The 18259-nt window shown below is 46.2% G+C and overlaps 1 pseudogene; it reads left to right on the top strand.

Moving 5' to 3' along the window:
• The window catches only part of LOC135556724 (tight junction protein ZO-1-like), a 173247-nt pseudogene extending 155203 nt beyond the window's left edge, over nt 1-18044 (top strand).
• The last annotated feature ends 215 nt before the right edge of the window (nt 18045-18259 follow it).

Here is an 18259-nt window from a genome sequence, read left to right as displayed (position 1 = left end):
GTAACGTGTGAGGTTGTGTAGTTGGTTCCCACTATGAGGCCAGGCTGTCAAGTCAAAATGGGATATATAGTACAAATGAATGAAAACAAAACATTTTGTTTATTGATCTTGATTGAATGTTGGCTGACCGGCATACATTTAGCACTGTGATTACAGTTTGAAGAAGATACATTGTAGAACCGAGCGCTGCTTCTGACTACAACGTGACCTGATAGTGGACGACCTGGGTAGTCGTACGTTATTCTGTTTCAACCTCCCTGTGGTCTGTCTGGTGTTCCAGCCTGCGGACCTGCCCAGACCTATGACTGCGCCTGGTCCTGTCCCCAAAGCCAACTCCCTCAGCAACCTGGAGCAAGAGAAACCTACTTACAGGTGTGTGTATATACACACACAGCACAGCACTCTGTTCTGGTGCTCATAACACCAGGGTTATGGGTTCAACCCCCAGAAATGATCACATACTATCCTGGAAGTCATGTTGGATCAGACTTGTGGTATATACTAAATATATATAAAGAGGTGGATGAAGGACAGTGGTGAGAAAATCCACCTGGTCCATTTATCACTGTCAAAACCCAGAGCTCCACCTAGTGGACATGTTAGACAGTGCAGCTACCAGGAAGCATCATGAAAACAGAACGCTGAACATGGTGCTGTAATGTGAAGACCATCTTTCTCTCTCCTGTATTGATCGGTACAGTGACCTGTCTCTCTCTCTCTCCTGTATTGATCGGTACAGTGACCTGTCTCTCTCTCCTGTATTGATCGGTACAGTGACCTGTCTCTCTCCTGTATTGATCCTGTCTCTCTCTCTCCCTGTATTGATCGGTACAGTGACCTGTCTCTCTCTCTCTCTCCCTGTATTGATGACAGTGACCTGTCTCTCCTGTATTGATCGGTACAGTGACCTGTCTCTCTCCTGTATTGATCGGTACAGTGACCTGTCTCTCTCCTGTATTGATCGGTACAGTGACCTGTCTCTCTCCTGTATTGATCGGTACAGTGACCTGTCTCTCTCTCCTGTATTGATCGGTACAGTGACCGGTCTCTCTCTCCTGTATTGATCGGTGACCTGTCTCTCTCCCTGTATTGATGACAGTGACCTGTCTCTCTCCTGTCTCTGACTCTCTCCTGTATTGATCGGTACAGTGACCTGTCTCTCTCCTGTATTGATCGGTACAGTATTGATCGGTACAGTGACCTGTCTGACCTGTCTCTCTCCTGTATTGATCTCAGTGACCTGTCTCTCTCCTGTATTGATCGGTACAGTGACCAGTCTCTCTCCTGTATTGATCGGTACAGTGACCTGTCTCTCTCCCTGTATTGATCAGTGACCTGTCTCTCTCCCTGTATTGATCGGTACAGTGACCTGTCTCTCTCCTGTATTGATCGGTACAGTGACCTGTCTCTTCTCCTGTATTGATCACAGTGACCTGTCTCTCTCCTGTATTGATCGGTACAGTGACCTGTCTCTCTCTCCTGTATTGATCGACAGTGACCTGTCTCTGACTGTATTGATCGGTCAGTGACCTCTCTGTATTGATCGGTACATTGTGACCTGTCTCTCTCCTGTGACGGTACAGTGACCTGTCTCTCTCTGTATTGATCGGTACAGTGACCTGTCTCTCTCCTGTATTGATCGGTACAGTGACCTGTCTCTCTCCTGTATTGATCGGTACAGTGACCTGTCTCTCTCCTGTATTGATCGGTACAGTCCTCTCTCTCCTGTATTGATCGGTACAGTGACCTGACCCTGTCTCTCCTGTATTGATGTCTCTCAGTGACCTCTCAGTGACCTGTATTGATCGGTACAGTGACCTGTCTCTCTCTCTCCTGTATTGATCGGTACAGTGACCTGTCTCTCTCTTTCTCTTGTGTTTATCCATGTTTGTGACTCTTGCTCTTACTGTGTGGATCTGTGCTGCTCTCTGTCTGTCTGTATGATCACAGTGACTCTGACTGTCTGTATGCCCCTCTGTCTGTATGCCCTCTCCTGTCTGTGACTGTCTGTCTGTGATGTCCATCTGTCTCACTGTCTCGCTTGCTCTACTTTCTCCTGTGTGGATGACCTGGTCTGTGACCTGGATCTGTTGAGCTCTCTAACTGGTTATCCTGTCTCTCACTCTACTCTGTGGAATGGATTTGTAAGTGTATCAGGGTTGGTTGGGGTCAATTCCATTTCAACTTTGTTTTTTCTGTGGAAATTGCAAATTGGAATTTGGTTTACTTTCTGAATTGACTGGAATTGAAATGTAGTTGACCCCAACGTTTATCTGTGCTGCTTTCTGAATGTCCCCCACTCCCTCCATCTCCCCCTCAGAGCCCCCGAGCCCCAGAATGCCCCTGGGTCTAAGCCCCTGGAAGACGTGGCCCACTCCTCCAACCATTACGATGCTGACGAGGATGAGGAGTACTACAGGAAGCAACTGTCCTACTTTGACCGCCGCAGCTTCGACAGCAAGGCCATGAACCCCACCCCCGGGATCAACCGCTTCCCACCACAAACCCAGCTAGCTTACCCTTACAACAGGTAAACTACCCATAAGCCCTACAACAGGTACACTACACTACCCATAACCCCTACAACAGGTACAACAGGTAAACTACCCATAACCCCTACAACAGGTACACTACACTACCCGTAACCCCTACAACAGGTACACTACACTACCCATAACCCCTACAACAGGTACACTACACTACCCATAACCCCTACAACAGGTACACTACATAACCCCTACCAGGTACATAACCCCATACAACAGGTACACTACACTACCCATAACCCCTACAACAGGTACACTACACTACCCATAACCCCTACAACAGGTACACTACACTACCCATAACCCCTACAACAGGTACACTACACTACCCATAACCCCTACAACAGGTACACTACACTACCCATAACCCCTACCACAGGTACACTACACTACCCATAACCCTTACAACAGGTACACTACACTACCCATAACCCCTACAACAGGTACACACTACCCATAACCCCTACAACAGGTACACTAACCCCATAACCCCTACAACAGGTACACTACACTACCCATAACCCCTACAACAGGTACACTACCCACCCCTACAACAGGTACATAACTACCCATAACCCCTACAACAGGTACACTACCCATAACCCCTACAGGTACTACACTACCCATAACCCCTACATAACACTACCCATAACCCTTACAACAGGTAACCACTACCCATAACCCCTACAACAGGTACACTACACTACCCATAACCCCTACAACAGGTACACTACACTACCCATAACCCCTACAACAGGTACACTACACTACCCATAACCCCTACCACAGGTACACTACACTACCCATAACCCTTACAACAGGTAAACTACCCATAACCCCTACAACAGGTACACTACACTAACCCATAACCCCATACAACAGGTACACTACATAACCCCTACCCATAACCCTACCCATAACAACAGGTACACTACACTACCCATAACCCCTACAACAGGTACACTACACTACCCATAACCCCTACAACAGGTACACTACACTACCCATAACCCCTACAACAGGTACACTACACTACCCATAACCCCTACAACAGGTACACTACCCATAACCCCTACAACAGGTACACTACACTACCCATACCCCTACATAACCCCTACACACAGGTACACTACACTACCCATAACCCCACTACCCATAACCCCTACCACAGGTACACTACACTACAGGTACACTACACTACCCATAACCCCTACACCACGACCCAAATCAATACCCAGCCCCAAGGCACATGTGTACTGTAGATCTGAGAGGGGAAGTACAATCAATATGGTCAGAGATCAGGCTGACTGACAGCATTTTGAGGGGATCATGTCCTGAGGCAGAACTGCTAATCTACAACACTACCCATAACCCTTACAACAGGTTCATCGCATAATGAGTTATTGGAGATTCAAGGTGACACTGATTAGTAGATGAAATGATTCTTCACAATTCCACTGCAATGATCTTAAACACCTTCTGTCGTATCTGTGTTTTAACCCCTAGGGCGGAGTCTGTGGAGAAGGTGAGTCCGGTAGAGAAGAAGTACAACAGCCCCTCCCCCAGATCAGTCCTGTCTCCCCCAGTACGGACCCCCATAACCCCTAGCCCTGCCGTACCACCCAACAGCCTGCCCAAACTCACCACCAATGATGGTAACGAACCATGATAATGTCATGTAGCCTTTTTAATCGAGCAAAGTACTGACAATTCACTTGTGATTTTCTGGTGGCGACTAAAAGCATCTCTACCATGTAATAGTGTGGTAGACTTGTGGCTGTATAGAAGTGTAAAGGCTGAATCTAGGCTGTATCACGGTGGTCACATCCCTTCCCACTCTCTCTCACTACACTAGTGAACTCACATCCCTTCCCACTCTAACCCCATACTCTAGTGAACTCACATCCCTTCCCCCCTACAACAGGTACATACTACATAACCCCTACCACAGGTACACTACACTACCCATAACCCTTACAACAGGTAAACTACCCATAACCCCTACAACAGATACACTACACTACCCATAACCCCTACACACAGGTACACTACACCCATCCCCTCTCTCTAGTGAACTCACATCCCTTCCAGGTACACTACTCTCTACTACTAGTGAACTCACATACCCTTAACCCCTCAACAGGTACACTACACTACCCATAACCCTTACAACAGTGAACTCACCCCTTCCCCTACCCATCTCTCTCACTAGTGAACTCACATCCCTTCCTTACTCTACAACAGGTACACTACACTACCCATAACCCCTACAACAGGTAACTCACTACCCATAGTGAACTCACATCCCTTCCCTCTCTCTCTAGTGAACTCACATCCCTTCCCTCTCTCTCTAGTGAACTCACATCCCTTCCCACTCTAACCCCTAGTGAACTCACATCCCTTCCCACTTACTCTCTCTAGTGAACTCACATCCCTTCCCACTACTCTCTACACTCACTAGTGAACTCACATCCCTTCCCACTCTCTCTAGTGAACTCACATCCCTTCCCTCTCTCTCACTAGTGAACTCACATCCCTTCCCCTCTCTCTCTAGTGAACTCACATCCTACACTTCCCCTACCACAGGTACACTCACTACCCATAACCCCTACAACAGGTAACTACACTCCCATAACCCCTACAACAGGTACTCTAGTGAACTCACATCCCTTCCCCTCTCTCTCTAGTGAACTCACATCCCTTCCCCTCTCTCTAGTGAACTCACATCCCTTCCCTACTACTAACCCCTAGTGAACTCACATCCCTTCCCAACTCTCTCTAGTGAACTCACATCCCTTCCCCTCTCTCTACCCATAGTGAACTCACATCCCTTCCCATAACCCTCTCTCTAGTGAACTCACATCCCTTCCCCTCAACAGGTCTCTCTAGTGAACTCACATCCCTTCCCCTTCACTACACTACCCATAACCCCTGAACTCACATCCCTTCCCCACTCTAACTCTAGTGAACTCACATCCCTTCCCCTCTCTCTAGTGAACTCACATCCCTTCCCCCATAACCCCTCTCTCTAGTGAACTCCCCTACAACAGGTACCTACTTAACCCCATACAACAGGTACACTCTACCCATAGTGAACTCACATCCCTTCCCCTCTACAACAGGTCTAGTGAACTCACATAGGAACTGAACTCACATCCCTTCCAGGTACTCTACTAACCCCTAGTGAACTCAACATCCCTTCCCCTACAACAGGTACTCTCTAACCCCTGAACTCACATCCCCTACCACAGGTACCTACTCTCTAGTGAACTCACATCCCTTCCCCATAACCCCAAGGCACAGGTGTACTCTAGTGAACTCACATCCCTAGTGAACTCACATCCCTTCCCCTCTCTCTCTAGTGAACTCACATCCCTTCCCATCCCCTCTAGTGAACTCACATCCCTTCCCTCTCTCTCTAGTGAACTCACATCCCTTCCCCTCGCTCTCTAGTGAACTCACATCCCTTCCCTCTCTCTAGTGAACTCACATCCCTTCCCTCTAGTGAACTCTCTTCCCTCGGTACACTACACTACTAACTAGTGAACTCACATCCCTTCCCCTCTCTCTCTAGTGAACTCACATCCCTTCCCTCTAGTGAACTCACATCCCTTCCCCCATCTCTCTCTAGTGAACTCACATCCCTTCCCTCTCTCTCTAGTGAACTCACATCCCTTCCCTCTCTCTCTAGTGAACTCACATCCCTTCCCCTCTCTCTCTAGTGAACTCACATCCCTTCCCCTCTCTCTAGTGAACTCACATCCCTTCCCCTCTCTCTAGTGAACTCACATCCCTTCCCCTCTCTCTAGTGAACTCACATCCCTTCCCCTCTCTCTCTAGTGAACTCACATCCCTTCCCCTCTCTCTAGTGAACTCACATCCCTTCCCCTCTCTCTAGTGAACTCACATCCCTTCCCCCCTCTCTCTAGTGAACTCACATCCCTTCCCCTCTCTCTCTAGTGAACTCACATCCCTTCCCTCTCTCTAGTGAACTCACATCCCTTCCCTCTCTCTCTAGTGAACTCACATCCCTTCCCCTCTCTCTAGTGAACTCACATCCCTTCCCCTCTCTCTAGTGAACTCACATCCCTTCCCCTCTCTCTAGTGAACTCACATCCCTTCCCCTCTCTCCCTCCCCTCTCTCTAGTGAACTCACATCCCTTCCCTCTCTCTCTAGTGAACTCACATCCCTTCCCCTCTCTCTCTCCCTTCCCTCTCTCTAGTGAACTCACATCCCTTCCCCTCTCTCTCACATCCTTCCCTCTCTCTCTAGTGAACTCACATCCCTTCCCTAGTGAACTCTCTCTCTAGTGAACTCACATCCCTTCCCTCACATCCCTCTCTCTAGTGAACTCACATCCCTTCCCCTCTCTCTCTAGTGAACTCACATCCCTTCCCTCTCTCTAGTGAACTCACATCCCTTCCCCTCTCTCTAGTGAACTCACATCCCTTCCCCTCTCTCTAGTGAACTCATCCCTTCCTAGTGAACTCACATCCCTTCTCTCTAGTGAACTCCCTTCCCTCTCTAGTGAACTCCATCCCTTCCCCTCTCTCACATCCCTTCCCTCTCCTCTAGTGAACTCACATCCCTTCCCCTCTCTCTCTAGTGAACTCACATCCCTTCCCCTCTCTCTCTAGTGAACTCACATCCCTTCCCTCTCTCTAGTGAACTCACATCCCTTCCCCTCTAGTGAACTCCATCCCTTCCCTCTCTCTAGTGAACTCACATCCCTTCCCCTCTCTCTAGTGAACTCACATCCCTTCCCCTCTCTCTCTAGTGAACTCACATCCCTTCCCTCTCTCTCTAGTGAACTCACATCCCTTCCTTCTCTCTCTAGTGAACTCACATCCCTTCCTTCTCTAGTGAACTCACATCCCTTCCCTCTCTCTAGTGAACTCACATCCCTTCCCATCCCTCTCTCTCTAGTGAACTCACATCCCTTCCTTCTCTCTCTAGTGAACTCACATCCCTTCCCTAGTGAACTCACATCCCTTCCCCTCTCTCTAGTGAACTCACATCCCTTCCCCTCTCTCTCTAGTGAACTCACATCCCTTCCCCTCTCTCTCTAGTGAACTCACATCCCTTCTTCCCTCACATCCCTTCCCTCTAGTGAACTCACATCCCTTCCCTCTCTCTAGTGAACTCACATCCCTTCCCCTCTCTCTCTAGTGAACTCACATCCCTTCCCCTCTCTCTCTAGTGAACTCACATCCCTTCCCTCTCTCTCTAGTGAACTCACATCCCTTCCCCTCTCTCTCTCTAGTGAACTCACATCCCTTCCCCTCTCTCTCTAGTGAACTCACATCCCTTCCCCTCTCTCTCCCTTCCCCTCTCTCTCTAGTGAACTCACATCCCTTCCCCTCTAGTGAACTCACATCCCTTCCCCTCTAGTGAACTCACATCCCTTCCCCTCTCTCTAGTGAACTCACATCCCTTCCCCTCTCTCTAGTGAACTCACATCCCTTCCCCTCTCTAGTGAACTCACATCCCTTCCCCTCTAGTGAACTCACATCCCTTCCCCTCTCTCTCTAGTGAACTCACATCCCTTCCCCTCTCTCTCTAGTGAACTCACATCCCTTCCCCTCTCTCTCTAGTGAACTCACATCCCTTCCCCTCTCTCTCTAGTGAACTCACATCCCTTCCCCTCTCTCTAGTGAACTCACATCCCTTCCCTCTCTCTCTAGTGAACTCACATCCCTTCCCCTCTCTCCCTTCCCTAGTGAACTCACATCCCTCTCTAGTGAACTCACATCCCTTCCCCCTAGTGAACTCACATCCCTTCCCCTCTCTAGTGAACTCACATCCCTTCCCCTCTCTAGTGAACTCACATCCCTTCCCTCTCTCTAGTGAACTCACATCCCTTCCCCTCTCTCTAGTGAACTCACATCCCTTCCCTTCTCTCTCTAGTGAACTCACATCCCTTCCCCTCTCTCTCTAGTGAACTCACATCCCTTCCTTCTCTCTCTAGTGAACTCACATTCCTTCCCACATCCCTTCCTCACATCTCTCTCTAGTGAACTCACATCCCTTCCCCTCTCTCTCTAGTGAACTCACATCCCTTCCCCCTCTCTCTAGTGAACTCACATCCCTTCCCCTCTCTCTAGTGAACTCACATCCCTTCCCTCTCTCTCTAGTGAACTCACATCCCTTCCCCTCTAGTGAACTCACATCCCTTCCCCTCTCCCTTCCCCTCTCTAGTGAACTCACATCCCTTCCCCTCTCTCTAGTGAACTCACATCCCTTCCCTAGTGAACTCACATCCCTTCTCTCTAGTGAACTCACATCCCTTCCCCTCTCTCTCTAGTGAACTCACATCCCTTCCCCTCTCTCTCACATCCCTTCCCCTCTCTAGTGAACTCACATCCCTTCCCCTCTCTAGTGAACTCACATCCCTTCCCTCTCTCTCTAGTGAACTCACATCCCTTCCCCTCTCTCTCTCTAGTGAACTCACATCCCTTCCCCTCTAGTGAACTCACATCCCTTCCCCTCTAGTGAACTCACATCCCTTCCCCTCTAGTGAACTCACATCCCTCCCTTCTCTAGTGAACTCACATCCCTTCCCCTCTAGTGAACTCACATCCCTTCCCCTCTCACATCCCTTCCCCTCTCTCTAGTGAACTCACATCCCTTCCCCTCTCTAGTGAACTCACATCCCTTCCCCTAGTGAACTCACATCCCTTCCCCTCTCTCTAGTGAACTCACATCCCTTCCCTCTCTCTCTCTCACATCCCTTCTCCCTTCTCTCTAGTGAACTCACATCCCTTCCCTCTCTTCTCTAGTGAACTCACATCCCTTCCCTCTCTCTCTAGTGAACTCACATCCCTTCCCCTCTCTCTCTCACATCCCTAGTGAACTCACATCCCTCCCTCACATCCCTTCCCCTCTCTCTCTCTAGTGAACTCACATCCCTTCCCCTCTCTCTCTAGTGAACTCACATCCCTTCCCCTCTCTAGTGAACTCACATCCCTTCCCCTCTCTCTCTAGTGAACTCACATCCCTTCCCCTCTCTCTAGTGAACTCACATCCCTTCCCCTCTCTCTCTAGTGAACTCACAGCCCGACAATCTCCTCAGCGCCTCTCCCAAACACGATCTCTCCGGCCTTCGCCCCTCTACCCTCCAGGATCTCCCCTCCCAGCCCTACCTGGCCCAGAGGTCCCCAGTGGGGGTCAACGGCACCGACGCACCCCCCAAAACCCCTGGAACCACCCCCACCCCACAAAGCTACAACCGATATGTCCCTAAGCCTTACACCTCCTCGGCCCGGCCCTTCGAGAGGAAGTTTGAGAGCCCCAAGTTCAACCACAACCTCCTCCCCAACGACCCCCTGATCAGTAGCAGCAACCCCAAACCCAGCGTGGTCAACAACAACAGCAGGACCAAGCCGCCGCTGTCTCCTCAGGCCCTGGACCACGACAGTGGACTGGATACGTTCACACGCACCATGGACAACAGGGGGCCCAAGTACCAGCAGCACAACAACTTAGTCAACAATGCTGTTCCCAAGGCCATACCTGTCAGGTAAGGATATGGAGGGGCTCAAACCCTAGTCAGGTGACTGTTAACGGGTTATCCCAAGAGTTCCGAACCTCTTGACAAGGTGTTTGTTTGGCAAGGTTGTTCCAATATGGTCATTTAGCAGATACCTTGTTGTTATGCCTCTAGCCCCAGCCTCCCGACACCCACAAACGGTACATACAGTACTCATTAAATCACTGGAACATCCGCAACATCATCCAGGCACTGGCCATATTTACTGATGTACAAAATCATGGTTCTGAGTTCTGACCTTGTCGTGACCTCTGTGACTGTTACTCTGCTTCTCTGGTGGAGGACTCCTTTAACTCCGCCTACAGCTCTGCCTTTAGCTCCGCCTCTCTTCCCCATACATCCAAACACTCATTACCTGTCTTCCATACACCAAAACACTCATTACCTGTCTTCCATACACCAAAACACTCATTACCTGTCTTGAACGTCATATACAAGCAATGGCAATAATTATATATCTGAGGAAGCATGTTTATGACCTTGTAGGGTTATGTAGAGGCCTGGTTATGTAGCAGGGTTATGTAGGGGCCTGGTCATGGAGCAGGGTTATGTAGGGACCTGGTTATGTAGGGACCTGGTTATGTAGAGGCCTGGTTATGTAGCAGGGTTATGTAGGGACCTTGTTATGTAGCAGGGTTATGTAGGGACCTGGTTATGTAGGGACCTGGTTATTGTAGGGGCCTGGTTATGTAGCAGGTTTATGTAGGGGCCTGGTTATGTAGCAGGGTTATGTAGGGGCCTGGCTATGTAGCAGGGTTATGTAGGGACCTGGTTATGTAGCAGGGTTATGTTGTAGCCTGGTTATGTAGCAGGGTTATGTAGGGGCCTGGCTATGTAGCAGGGTTATGTAGGGACCTGGTTATGTAGCAGGGTTATGTAGGGCCTGGTTATGTAGCAGGGTTATGTAGCAGGGTTATGTAGGGCCTGGTTATGTAGCAGGGTTATGTTGTAGCCTGGTTATGTAGCAGGGTTATGTAGGGGCCTGGCTATGTAGCAGGGTTATGTAGGGACCTGGTTATGTAGCAGGGTTATGTAGGGCCTGGTTATGTAGCAGGGTTATGTAGGGATCTGGTTTTGTAGGGAGCTGGTTATGTAGCAGGGTTATGTAGGGATCTGGTTTTGTAGGGAGCTGGTTATGTAGCAGGGTTATGTAGGGATCTGGTTTTGTAGGGAGCTGGTTATGTAGCAGGGTTATGTAGGGGCCTGGTTATGTAGCAGGGTTATGTAGGGATCTGGTTATGTAGAGACCTGGTTATGTAGCAGGGTTATGTTGTAGCCTGGTTATGTAGCAGGGTTATGTAGGGGCCTGGCTATGTAGCAGGGTTATGTAGGGACCTGGTTATGTAGCAGGTTTATGTAGGGGCCTGGTTATGTAGCAGGGTTTTGTAGGGAGCTGGTTATGTAGCAGGGTTATGTAGGGATCTGGTTTTGTAGGGAGCTGGTTATGTAGCAGGGTTATTGTAGGGGCCTGGTTTTGTAGGGAGCTGGTTATGTAGCAGGGTTGTGTAGGGGCCTGGTTATGTATGTTCTATACAGTATAGATTGTAACTAACAGTCACAACTCTCTCTCCTCTCTACCCCAGTGTTCTATACAGTATAGATAGTAACTAACTCTCTCTACCCCAGTGTTCTATACAGTATAGATAGTAACTACCTCTCTCTACCCCAGTGTTCTATACAGTATAGATAGTAACTACCTCTCTCTACCCCAGTGTTCTATACAGTATAGATAGTAACTACCTCTCTCTACCCCAGTGTTCTATACAGTATAGATAGTAACTACCTCTCTCTACCCCAGTGTTCTATACAGTATAGATAGTAACTACCTCTCTCTCTACCCCAGTGTTCTATACAGTATAGATAGTAACTACCTCTCTCTACCCCAGTGTTCTATACAGTATAGATAGTAACAACCTCTCTCTACCCCAGTGTTCTATACAGTATAGATAGTAACTACCTCTCTCTACCCCAGTGTTCTATACAGTATAGATAGTAACTAACTCTCTCTACCCCAGTGTTCTATACAGTATAGATTGTAACTAACAGTCACAACTCTCTCTCCTCTCTACCCCAGTGTTCTGGAGGATGACGAGGAGGATGAAGGTCACACAGTGGTGGCCACGGCCCGGGGGATCTTCAACTGTAACGGCGGGGTGCTGAGCTCCATCGAGACGGGAGTCGGCATCATCATCCCCCAGGGGGCCATCCCCGACAGCATAGAACAGGAGATCTACTTTAAGGTCTGTCGGGACAACAGCATCCTGCCCCCGCTGGACAAGGAGAAAGGTATGTGTCTCGTGTTTTCTTAATCACTGTGCCCACTGGATAGTACATCTTACTCTTGTTGCTCTAGCAGAAGCGCTGCCAACTCAGGACCCTGGAGACAAGGGTTCGATCCCCTTGGTCCATCTCGATCTTCCATCCCTTTCAAACTGTCTTCCCCCTTTTCTCAAGATCTGTCTATCTTAAATATGAAAGGAGAGCAGAATTCCATTCTCCTAAAGACAAAATAGAAAAATCTATAATTCTTGCCTCTGTCTATTCCATCCAGGAGAGACCCTGCTCAGCCCTCTGGTGATGTGTGGGCCTCACGGTCTTCAGTTCCTGAAGCCGGTGGAACTGCGTCTACCTCACTGTGCGTCTATGACCCCAGATGGTTGGTCTTTTGCTCTAAAATCCTCCGACTCCTCGTCGGGTACGCTGTCCTCTATCTGTCCTTTTTGGGGGTTGAGTCGGGGCTTCAAATGGCTTGTGTGATTGATTGGGGGTTGGGTCGGGGCTTCGGGTGGCCTGTGTGATTGGTTGGTGTTGTGATTGAGGAGGGGTCACCATAGAGTTGGATAAGAGTACATTTGATAAGGGGCGGGCTGTGATTCCAACTCTATGGGTGTTGCTGGGGAGCGAATTTCCAGTCAAGTAAATGTCAATCATTTTAATATATATTTTTTTATGATTTCCCAATAAACCCGAGAATGAGAAGCTCTTTAATTCCAATATTTAAAAAAAACAATCGAAATGGATTTGACCCCATCCCTGCAAAAGGCTTGTTCCTCGTCTTTATCACTCTTTTGAATAATCTCATCTAACTGGTTTCCATTTTCTAGTCACAACATTGCATTTTCTTTATGGGATTTTGTAACAATCTGAACATTTATATCACCTAATTAGTTATTTCCCACAGTAGTTACAATGTGAAGATTATGAAAATAGCCTGTGTTGTTGTTGCACCGAACATACACTACCATTCAGAAGTTTGGGGTCACTTAGAAATGTCCTTGTTTTCCATTAAATTAGTTGCAAAATGAATCGGAAATATAGTCAAAACATTGACAAGGATATAAATAATGATTTTTAATTGTGTCCTTCAAACTTTGCTTTCGTCAAAGAATCCTCCGTTTGCAGCAATTATAGCCTTACAGACCTTTGGCATTCTAGTTATCAATTTGTTGAGGTAATCTGAAGAGATTTCACCCCATGCTTCCTGAAGCACCTCCCACAAGTTGGATTGGCTTGATGGGCACTTCTTACATGTCAAGCTGCTACCACAACAGCTCAATAGGGTTGAGATCTGGTGACTGTGCTGGCCACTCCATTATAGACAGAATACCAGCTGACTGCTTCTTCCCTAAATAGTTATTGCATAGTGTCGTGGAAAATCGTTTCAGAAATATAACACTCTTACAAGAACTTGTGAATTCAATATAGACTTTAATACAAAGTAGCAAAACTGAGCCCCTCCATGGAAGGACCTTATCCAAACGTAACAGGGCTGAGCCCCTCCATGGAAGGACCTTATCCAAACGTAACAGGGCTGAGCCCCTCCATGGAAGGACCTTATCCAAACGTAACAGGGCTGAGCCCCTCCATGGAAGGACCTTATCCAAACATAACAGGGCTGAGCCCCTCCATGGAAGGACCTTATCCAAACATAACAGGGCTGAGCCCCTCCATGGAAGGACCTTATCCAAACATAACAGGGCTGAGCCCCTCCATGGAAGGACCTTATCCAAAGGACATCCAAACAGGGCTGAGCCCCTCCATGGAAGGACCTTATCCAAACATAACAGGGCTGAGCCCCTCCATGGAAGGACCTTATCCAAACATAACAGGGCTGAGCCCCTCCATGGAAGGACCTTATCCAAACATAACAGGGCTGAGCCCCTCCATGGAAGGACCTTATCCAAACATAACAGGGCTGAGCCCCTCCATGGAAGGACCCCATCACAAACGTAACAGAGCCGAGCCCCTCCATGGAAAGAGACTAAATTCTCATATTACACAGTCCTGCCTTCATAGGATTCTGTCTTTGCATAACGTATAGAGTCCCCCCTCCCTCTATATGAAAATAGCTTCCCTTGACCTTTCTCCATTATTTTATTTTCATCTCGGAGCTTGTTCACGCCCACTAACGCTCATATCTGCTGTTGGTTAGGTTATCATGATGGTAGAACTCCTTTCACATTTTAAAAAGTAGGCATGCATTGCATGCTTATGTTTCACGTGTTAGTCATCAGTTATCTTGCTTCCATCCTGCTGACCAATAGTGTGTCCAGCTGCCATGAATGTACGTATGGCCTGTTCCCTTTCAGAAATAGAGTATAGCCTGGGTGTCATCTTCTCTTAATGTGTATGTCCTTGCTTCTTCAGCCTGGCAACTAGACCTATTTATATTTAATGCTTAGCTCTCCTTTAACGCTTAGCTCCCACAATAGTTTGGAGCTGTGCTTTGGGTCATTGTCCTGTTGTAGGAGGAAATTGACTCCAATTAAGCGCCGTCCACAGGGTATGGCATGGCGTTGGAAAATGGAGTGATAGCCTTCCTTCATCAAGATCCATTTTACCCTGAACAAATCTCCCACCTTACCACCACCAAAGCACCCCCACACCATAACATTGCCTCCACCATGCTTCACAGATGGCATCAAGCACTCCTCCAGCATCTTTTCATTTTTTCTGCGTCTCATGAATGTCCTTCTTATTGATCCAAACTTAGATTTCTCTGTCCATAACACTTCTTTCCAATCTTCCTCTGTCCAGTGTCTGTTATTTTGCCCATCTTAATATTTTCTTTTTATTGGCCAGTCTGAGATATGACTTTTTCTTTGCAACTCTGCCTAGAAGGCCAGCATCCCGCAGTCGCCTCTTCACTGTTGACGTTGAGACTGGTGTTTTGCACATGCTACTTAATGAAGCTGCCAGTTGAGGACTTGTGAGGCGTCTGTTTCTCAAACTAGACACTCGAATGTACTTGTCCTCTTGTTCAGTTGTGCACCTGGGCCTCCCACTCCTCTTTCTATTCTGGTTAGAGCCAGTTTGTGCTGTTCTGTGAAGGGAGTAGTACACATCGTTGTAAGAGATCTTCAGTTTCTTGGCAATTTCTCGCATGGAAGCCTTCATTTCTCAGAGCAAGAATAGACTAACGAGTTTCAGAAGAAAGTTATTTATTTCTGGCCATTTTGAGCCTGTAATCGAACCCACAAATCCTGATGCTCCAGATTCACAACTCGTCTAAAGGACAGTTTTATTGCTTCTTTGTTAGCACAGCTGAAAACTGTTATGCTGATTAATTGCAAAAGGGTTTTAAAATGATAAACTTAGATTAGCTAACACAACGTGCCATTGGAACACAGGAGTGATGGTTGCTGATAATGGGCCTCTGTACACCTATGTCGATATTCTATTAAAAAAAATCTACCGTTTCCAGCTACAATAGTCATTTACAACATTAACCATGTCTACACTGTGCTTCTGATTCATTTCATGTTATTTTAATGGCCAGAAAATTGCACTGCACGTACATTCCTCACACACAATATACATTATGATATTTTTGTGTCAGTTCTCGTCAGCGTATGCTGTTATTTACGGCCTGTAGGTCTTAACGTAACACACTGGGCCTTAAACAAATAGAAAGAACAGCACAATAAGACAGACAACCAACCCGACTGACTGACCATTAACTGTGTTCCTGTTTTCTAATTCCTTCAGGTGACTCCAAGACATGGCAGAACAAGTCTCTCCCAGGAGACCCCAACTACCTGGTGGGAGCCAACTGTGTGTCTGTGCTCATTGACCACTTCTGAACATAGAGGGAGACAGCTGGCCTGTTACTGAATGTGTTAGATCAGGGGGCAGCCACAGACTGAAACGTTGCCCTCCTCTCCTGCTGCTGTCCTCCTCCCAGGCAGCAGGGGGCAGTACTGCTTGACTTGATGAAGCACGAACTTGATTCTTGAATATTGATGCATCGTTTACTGCTTCCCCCCCCCCTCCAAAAAAAATAACTCAGCAAGGTAGGAGGCCCATTGAAGTGGGAGGAGTCTCAACGCAGTATCCTATCCCAGTGCTGTGCCCCCCCCCCTTTTTTTGGTGCTTTAACTAAAGGCTTGCAAAAAATAAAAACTTTTAAAAACTAAAATATAATATATTTAAAAAATTGAGCTGTTGTTGGAATGCATGAACAGACTGACTGAAGAATAATCTCATTTTGAAATGTTTTGCTTTGTTTTTTTTTATTTTAAACCAAGTCTGAGCAAATTGCAAGAAAAATAACATTTAAAAAAAAAATCTAGATTAAGGAGAATTCTTGAAGAAGAAAAAAATCATTTGAATAATTGCAACAAATTTTCCAATTTCATGTGTATGCACTCAAACAGAAAAGTCAATATATGCAAAAAAAAAAAAAAAACTTTGTTTGAGGTTGTCTGTGGTCATGCGTTTCTCTCTTGAAGGATAGCTAAGGACTTGCAGGTGATCTCATCTCAACGAGGGTTGTGAAGGAAGATTGGAGATGAAGTACTGTAGGCATAAGACTGAAGGTAAAGTATTGGCTGGTCAAATGGACTTTCTCTCTCCATGTTTAAAAGAAGTGAATCTTTTGTAGTTACATTTATCTACGGTAAAACATAACTGTTGATTTGATAAACTCCTGCAGCGGTCTACATCTCTATGCATGTGCTATGACTCAGGTCCAGAAGCCTGCTTACTACTAAGTTTAAACACATTAAAAGTCCCATCTTACACTGCAAGCAGTGCTGCCTTATCTGCATAGTAACTTCTTCTTTTTTTCTTCAGTATAAAGACTTACTTAAAAACAGATTTTTAAGTTGTAGTGATTGATCAATTATGGACGTAAAAAAAAAATGAAAATAAAAAAGCATTTCTCTGCATTTTCAACCCATTATATCAGTGAACTTGGATTTAGCATACAATAATATTTGAAGCTGATGAAGCAGTAATGCTTTCTTTTCCTGCTATGCATATTGAAGTTTGAGAAAATACTACAAACAAAAACATGTTTAAATTGTGGCTGTACATAATGCTAGCAAATGGCCTTGGTTCGCTGTAAATTAACTTTTCTACATTTGTTATTTTGTATAAAAGTTTTTTTTTTTTTTTAATGTTTCTTAAAAAAAAAAAAACGCGAAAGTGATAATTTAATTGGTTGTGTTTGTATTCTGGTTATACATGCCTACCGTGAGCCTTGGAACTGACCTACAGTAAGCAGTAATAAAATCCAACTTTTCTACCATCATACATACCCCACACAACACTACTACTTAAAAGGAATTTCTAACAATCAGAAATAACTTTTTTTTTTTTTTCTTATTTACAAAAAAAAAAAAAATGAGAAAAAGTGCTTGGTTTAAATCATTTTAAAAGATCTGTACTTGAGGGGACCTGCTTTAAGGAGCGGTCCCATCCTCTATTTGTGATGCTGGAACCTCCATTCTATTGAAATGTATTTTTGTACTAATAGACTATTTATTATGGCACATCCATATAATTTAATTTTGATATAACACTTTTTTTTTTCCTGTGTGGCTGACATTATTTATTTTAGTTTTATTTACATTACATGTTTTGTTCTTTTGCAACACATTTCTAAGTATAACACTGTATTAATACATAAAATAAATAATATAAAATAAAATCATTTTTAAAAGTAGTGCTTGGTTTGAGACTTCAATCGTGAGAAGAGAGTTAATTATTGAGTAGGACGCTTATAATACACACTGATTAGACTGTAGGAGTGTCTCGCATAACAGATTTAGTGTGTAGTTTCTTTTTCAGCTTGCTAATCTTTGGATGCAAATGCATGTCTAGAGATCCATTTACAGTAATAAGATATTTCAAACATCGACAATTCATGGTACAATTCCT

This window comes from Oncorhynchus masou, chromosome 15 (genome assembly GCF_036934945.1).
Source record: "Oncorhynchus masou masou isolate Uvic2021 chromosome 15, UVic_Omas_1.1, whole genome shotgun sequence".
Taxonomy (NCBI): domain Eukaryota; kingdom Metazoa; phylum Chordata; class Actinopteri; order Salmoniformes; family Salmonidae; genus Oncorhynchus; species Oncorhynchus masou.
Note: the sequence above shows the minus strand (reverse complement) of the source record. Positions and strands in the feature narration are given on the sequence as shown.